The sequence below is a fragment of the Balaenoptera musculus genome, chromosome 19 (assembly GCF_009873245.2).
Source record: "Balaenoptera musculus isolate JJ_BM4_2016_0621 chromosome 19, mBalMus1.pri.v3, whole genome shotgun sequence".
Taxonomy (NCBI): domain Eukaryota; kingdom Metazoa; phylum Chordata; class Mammalia; order Artiodactyla; family Balaenopteridae; genus Balaenoptera; species Balaenoptera musculus.
Window position 1 is genome coordinate 32,917,746 of NC_045803.1, and position 7,903 is coordinate 32,925,648.

Here is a 7,903-nt window from a genome sequence, read left to right on the forward strand (position 1 = left end):
CCCGCAGGAAGTGCTGCAGGCCCTGAGGGAAGGAACAAATAGGCTTCTTCTAGTGAAAGAAGAAGGGAAGTGGGAGCGTGCGGTGCAGCTGTTGGGTGAAGAGAGCAGAGAGAAGTGTAGGGGCAGGAGGTCGCCCGCCCGCAGCACAGAGGTCCCCAACTTCCCCTTCTTCGTGCAGAAGGCGGCGGGACGGCGGTGAGACAACAACAGCTGCACAGGTCAGCCCCTCGGTCTGGGTCTCTCCATGCCTCCCTCCCCCCAGATTCTGTCCTTACCCTTGGGTTCCCTAGCAGGCACTGGGCACGCCCCTGCCTGAGTGGTTGCTGTACTGGTGACATCCGCGGAGCCGCAAGGTGGGGACTCACCTTCATTCCCTTCACCAGTTCCTGGGGCCCTGATGACAACCCCAAATCTCAGGAATGTACAGATCTATGTTTTTGAAAAAAGGCATTTACATTAAGGAGTGGTTGGGTGCTGGGTTCAAATATTTATCCTCCCCACCCCCCTGCCCCATGTGGCCTGGGGCAAGTTATTGAACTTTGCTTTTCTGGACCTGAGTTTCCTCATCTGTAAAATGGGGCTAGTCCAGTAACCTGCACCTCAGGTGACATGGGTGAGGGCCTGGCACAGAGTTTATGTTGGGCAAATCAGAGCAGGTGCGGTTCCTCTGAGTGACCTGGAAGGGAGCCTGGGGACAGTGTGTCTCAGGCAAAGGCTCTGGACCTGACTGGGTCACAGACCCCCTGTTGGGTGCTGGTGGAGCCTCCTTTTCCCTGCCTGTGAAATGGGGCTGATAATGGCACCTGTCAGGACTTCCCTGCAGAGACCACAGGTTCACTTTTCACCCAGGCCAGGGGGGAGGCCAGAAGTGGGGACTCCAGCCTGTTGTTGGCAAGAGCACTTGTTGGGAGGGGCAGGTGGGGCCCTATCCAGGAGTGCAGTGGCTCAGTGGACCCTGGTGCTGTTGGGGAGAGGGTGGGCTTCGGGGGTGCACTGCCAGCTCTGGATAGGAAGGCAGGGCTTCCCAGCTCTCCCGCTGAGCGTGTTCCTGGCTGGCAACCTTGGGTCAGAGCCTTAGATTCCCTGGAGTGTGGATCACGGAAATGGTTGTTTGAGTTTCCCTCCCTGGGAAATAGATGACCTTGGCCTCATTTTACAGATGAGAAAAACTGAAACACAGAAAGGTCAAGTTCCTTGCCTAACGTCAGACCTCAGGTGCTGAATACTGGAACTAGTTATCGAATTTCCATCTTCTGAAGTCTCTGTTCTGCTCTCCACTTGTCTCCTCATCCATACAGCAACTCAGCCACCAGGCCATCTTTAGGAGGCTGCAGCGCATCGTGGGGGAGAGCACTTGACTTGGAGTCTGAGTTTGCGTTTCAGCTTGCCCACTGGCCTGCTGAAGAACCCGGAGCAAACCCTTGTGTGGTATTCAGTTTCGACACGGTCAATTGGAACCTTCTTCGGAGTCAGGTAAGGGATTCCTGTTTTCTAGAGGACCCTAAATAGCGAATTGCAAAAAGAAGGAGACGGCTGAGGGTGTGGGGTAATGGCGAGTGGTGGTCTCTCTGAAAAGATGGGGAGGGGGATGTTGGAGGTTGCAAGCAGAAGTGAAGATTGTGGTTGCTCCTGGGAAAGGGGGTGGAAACCACAGCTTCTCTTTGGGTGCCTGGTGGGGGGGATGTCACTTCTACTTTGGCCTTAATTTCCCCAGCTGCGTGGTGGGGTTAAGCTCCTCTTCCCTCTGTGTTTGCCTGGCAGAAGTATGGTCAAGGGCCTGGGGACCCCGTCTTAGGGTCCAGACCCTGGAGGTCAAATCCACACCACTGTCTGGGCCTCAGTTTCCCCATTCGTACTGTGAGGGGGTCTTTTCTACACTCTCGGGTTCTCAGTTTTCTCACCTGAAACATTGCAAATGGTTTCATTCAGTGGCTTCCTTTGTCCCCCAAAATCTTTTCCTTCAGTCGCTTAGGTTCTGAGAGGGTAAGTGAATTGCCCAAGATAACACAGCCAAATAAATAACTTAATAGCCAAATAAATAAGAACCCAGCACTCTATGACTCCGAAGTCTTTATTCTCTTTTATTTATTTATTTATTTTAATATAATGTAGGTATTCTTTTTTTAAAAAATGTTTTAATTTTATTTATTTATTTAGGCTGCGCCAGGTCTTAGTTGCAGCATTCGGACTCTTAGTTGTGACATGCATGTGGGATCTAGTTCCCTGACCAGGGATCAAACCCAGGCCCCCTGTATTGGGAGCACGGAGTCTTACCCACTGGACCACCAGGGAAGTCCCTTTATTCTCTTTTAAAATAAACACACATATTAATAAATAGTGTTAAGACAGATGGATAACCACCAGGAAACAAAATTGAATCCGTATTTCACACTCCAGGATCAATGCAAATGGACTGGAGATTCCAATATAAAAAAATGAAACCTTAAAATTACCAGAAGAAACTTAGGAGAATTCCTTTATAATGTTGGAATGAGGAAGGTCTTTCTAGCTAAAACTCAAAATCCAGAAGCCCAAAGAGAAAACACTGGTAATTTTTACATAAAAATTTTATATTTAAAAAAGACCTACCTGGAAAAAAAAGCCATATGTAATGTCAAAAGGCAAAAGACAAACTAGGAAAGATACTTGCAACTCATGTAATAGACAAAGAGCTAATTTTCCTATTATGTAAAGAGTTTCTAGAAGTTGATAAAGAAAAGTCTAACCCAATATCAAAATGGGCAGATGATGAACTTGCACATGTGGGAAATGAGGCAAGTACAAGCACAGCCAAGCTGTTTGTAAGAGCCAAAGACTGGAACCAGCACAAATGACTATTAACAGGGGGCTGGTTAAGTAAATTATGGTTTGTCCCTAACATCACACTGTGCAGATATAAAAGAGAAAGTGGAGGCTCTAGGTACTATTCAGGAAAGCTCTCCAAGGTTATTTTCAAGTATACAGAGTGTGCTACTTTTTTTTTTTTTATAAGATGGGGGAACTCATATTCGCTTATATTTGTATGAAGAAACTGGTAAAGACGCCCAAACACTAATAGCAGTGGTGACCTGGGGGTGACTAATTGGGAACTGAGTGGTTAGGTGACACAAGAGGCAGGAATACTTTGCCTTTTGCACCATTTTGTATTTATTTATTGTGTATATTTGAAAGATGTAAATTTCTAACCCATCTAAAGAGTGAATAAAAATTGGGAAATGGATAACTATAACATATGGGGTAACTTTATAAAACACAGATGAACAAAACAAATAGGCCCAGAATCTCACCTCACCGAAGTGACCTTGATGTGCTTCTTCCAGATTTTGCATCTATAAAAAGTACAGTTTTTACAAGGATTGGATTACATTGTTTTGCAACATGCTTTTTGTTTCTCATAAGCAATCTGTCACTATTATTTTTTCAATAACAATAAATAGTCATTTGGAATATTTAAAAAATCCTAAGCATTAAAATATTTGCTTTTCTGTTGTGAAGGTAATACATGTTTGTTGTAGAAAATTCAAACAATACAGAAAACATAAAGAAAGAAACTAACCCCCTCCCATAACATTATTAATATTTTGGTGACCATTCTTCTAGATATCCTCATAGATTTAAACATGCATATAATTTTCCATAAATGTGATTATATTATATGTGTTTTTGTTTTTTTTTTTATAAATTTATTATTTATTTTTGGCTGTGTTGGGTCTTTGTTTCTGTGCGAGGGCTTTCTCTAGTTGCGGCGAGCGGGGGCCACTCTTCATCGCGGTGCGTGGGCCTCTCACTATCGCGGCCTCTCTTGTTGCGGAGCACAGGCTCCAGACGCACAGGCTCCAGACGCGCAGGCTCAGTAGTTGTGGCTCACGGGCCTAGTTGCTCCGCGGCATGTGGGATCCTCCCAGACCAGGGCTCGAACCCGTGTCCCCTGCATTGGCAGGCGGATTCTCAACCACTGCGCCACCAGGGAAGCCCCTATATGTGTTATTTTTAACCTGCTCTTTCCGCTCAATGATATGCTGTACTCCTCTTCTATGTGGCTATTTACATCATAATTCTTAATAGTGAAATGGCAATCCATTGTACTGTATTCCTTTAACTTTTAATTTTGAAAAAACGAAAAATTCACAGGAAGTTGCAAAAAAGGTTTTGTGTACGTTTCATCCAGTCTTCTTCAATGGTAACATCTTTCACACCTAAGGTACAATATCAAAACCAGGAAATTGACTTTGGTACAATTCACAGCCTTTATTCAATTTCATCAGTTTTTATGCACTGATTTATGTGTGTGTGTGTCTGTGTGTTTAGTTCTATGCAATTTTATGATGTGTAGGTTCTTGTAACCACCATCACAATGAAGATACAAAACCGTCCCATCACCACAAGGCTCCCTAGTGCTACTCCTTTACAGAAACACCCCTCATCCCTAACTGTTGGCAACCACTAATCTGTTCTCCGTCTCTATAATTTTGTTATTTCAAGAATGTCATATAAATCAAATCATACTGTATGCAACATTTCAAGATTGGCTTTTTTTTTTCCTCAGCATGATTCCCTTGAGACCTATCCAAGTTGTGTGTAACAGTATATTTTTCTAATTGCTGAGTTGTAGTTCATGGTACAGATGTACCTGAGGTTGTGTAACCATTCACCCATTGAAGGCACATTGGAATTGTTTCCAATTTGGGGCTATTGTGAATAAGGCTGCTATGAAGTTCTCATGTGCAGGTTTTGGTGTGAACATGAGCTTTTATTTCTCTGGGATAAATGCCGAAAAGTGCGATTGCTGGGTCATATGGTAGGTGCATGTTTAGTTTTGTAAGAAATTGCTGGACTTCCCTGGTGGTGCAGTGGTTAAGAATCCGCCTGCCAATTCAGGGGACACGGGTTCGAGCCCTGGTCCAGGAAGATCCCACATGCCACAGAGCAACTAAGCCCGCGTGCCACAACTACTGAGCCTGTGCTCTAGAGCCCGTGAACCACAACTACTGAGCCCTTGTGCCTCAACTACTGAAGCCCGCATGCGTAGAGCCCCTGCTCTGCAACAAGAGAAGCCACTGCAACAAGAAGCCCGCGCACCGCAACGAAGAGCAGCCCCCGCTCGCCGCAACTAGAGAAAGCCCGCGTGCAGCAACAAAGACCCAACACAACCAAAAATAAAAATAAAAATAGATAAATAAATTTATAACAACAACAACAACAAAAAAGAGTGGAGCACTAAAAACTTAATTGTCTGGGACTTCCCTGGTGGCGCAGTGGTTAAGAATCCACCTGCTAGTGCAGGGGACATGGGATCGAGCCCTGGTCCGGGAAGACCCCACATGCCACGGAGCAACTAAGCCCGTGCGCCATAACTACTGAGCCTGCGCTCTAGAGCCCAAGAGCCACAACTACTGAGCCTGTGCTCTAGAGCGAGCCAGAGCTACTGAGCCCGCGTGCCACAACAACGGATGCCCGTGCGCCTAGAGCCTGTGCTCTGCAACAAGAGAAGCCACTGCAAAGAGAAGCCCCTGCTCGCTGCAACTAGAGAAAGCTGGTGCACACCAATGAAGACCCAATGCAGCCAAGAATGAATAAATAAATAAAATAAATTGAAAATAAATAAACTATGTGTGTGCGTTAAAAAAAAAAAACCACAAAAAACAACTTAATTGGCTGGTAGGGGTTGGTGACTGGTGAAGCTTCACCATAAGCTTGGTCCTGGCCGTTTTATCAAGGAGCACCAAAATGTCAGTAGCTACAGGATACTTTTCTTAGAATGGTCAGTTCTTCGGAGAAGAATTTTCTCCTGCCTTGGAGCATCATTGCCTGGCTGCTGGCAGTCTTCTGGAAGCTGATTGGAGGAGGAGGTGGAGAGGGGATATGGCTTAATTTTCCTGTACCAGAATGGCACCTCGCAGATTCTCTCTGGTGCGCTGTCTGCAGGGAGTGTACTTTGTGTTGGAGGGTAGGGTTGAGGACGCAAGGGTGGTGAGGAAGGCTCCTGGATGCTCCAGGTGGCAGAGGAGATCTGGGACCGAGCTGGTCATTTTAAAAACTCACAACCAACAACCCCCCATTTTTAGCTTCACCCTTCATCCCACCTTCAGAGGTTCCCGATGCCTCCAGCACTCAAGTGCTTCCACGGTCGTGAGGCTTGACCTAGCTGGCTTCCCCATGTCCCCTCCCCGATCCCCCCACCCGCTGTACTCACCTCTCCTTACTGCAAGCGCTTGGGTTCAATGTCTTATGGTCTGCTAACTTTTTTTTTTTTAAGCAGGTGGCCACCTGCTTTGCGGCCTCCAAAGTTTCACTGATATCTCTCATCTGCTGTTGTCTTCTTTGCCATTGTTCTGTCTTTTGTGGCTTTGTGTCTGTTTTATTCATTCACTCTCATTTTAGTGGAGTTTCAGGAGGTAGGCATAAATTTGTTATGTTTAAGCAGAAGTTTATTAGTTCATTTTAACTTTTTTAAAAAATAAATTTATTTATTTATTTTTGGCTGCATTGGGTCTTCATTGCTGTGCGCGGGCTTTCTCTAGTTGTGGTGAGCGGGGGCTACTCTTCCTTGCGGTGTGTGGGCTTCTCATTGCAGCGGCTTCTTGTTGTGGAGCACGGGCTCTAGTTGCGCGGACTTCAGTAGTTGTGGCATGTGGGCTCAGTAGTTGTGACATGCAGGCTCAGTAGTTGTGGCTCATGGGCTCTAGAGCACAGGCTCAGTAGTTGCGGTGCACAGGCCTAGTTGCTCTGCGGTATGTGGGATCTTCCTGGACCAGGGATCAAACCCATGTCCCCTGCATCGGCAGGCGGATTCTTAATCACTGTGCCACCAGGGAAGTCCCTATTAGTTAATTTTTTTGTTTGTTTTTGTTTTTATTGAGTTAAAATTGGTATATAACATATTAGTTTCAAGTGTACGACACAATTCAATCTTTGTATACACTAATAAAAGGTGATCACCACAATAAGTCTGGTTAGCAAATGTCACCATACAACTGAATCCCTTCACCCATTTCATCCACCCCCAAAACATGTTTTTGTTTTTGTTTTGTTTTTTTTAAAGAAATTCACGTTCTTTTATTTATTTATGACTGTGTTGAGTCTTCGTTTCTGTGCGAGGGCTTTCTCCAGTTGCGGCAAGTGGGGACCACTCTTCATCCTATTAGTTAATTTTAAAACCGAGGGAAATGAGGGCAGAGAGGGACAGATTCTTCTTTTTTTTTTTTAAACCAAAACATTGGATTTATTTTCACAAATTTGAACCTGACATCTTAATTCATAACTAACAGCTGCCATAGATTCTGGCAGTCACAAAAATAAGTGAAAACGAAGACAAGGTTTCACAGCAAGTGTTGAATACAGTACTTAACAATATGTTCAAATCACATTATACTTTAAAATGGGCCTTGGGGGAATTCTTTGTGGACAAAGGCAGTGGTTTTCCTGATGTCATCCAGCTGTTGTGATTCTTGGTGGCCTCTGACCTCCCACGATTGTCGTCAAAACCAGCCTTCTCCTGAAACTCTTAGTTCTCGTTTTTTTCTCTGCTCCAACTTTTGGATTCCCCCAGCTGCTGCTGCTGGCAGTTTAATCAGAGAGGGACAGATTCTTGCCCGAAGTCACATGGTGGGTGAATGACAGGGCTGGACAGGGTTAATGACAAGCAACTCCCAGTGTTCCCCTGGGTAAGGTCAGAGCACTGGGGAGGCCCCCAGAGATACAATTTTTGGGGAGGAGGATGTGTGTCAGGCAGAGCTGCAAATGGCAGGCTTTACCAAATGGCCAAGGATTCTGGAGTAACAGAGACATGGCTTCAGGCAGCCTCACGCAAAGCAAGATGCCTTGCTCTCTGAGCCACGGTTTCCTCATCTGTGAAATGCAGGAGTAGTGAGGCTCAAATAAGACGCTGCACGTCCTATTCTTG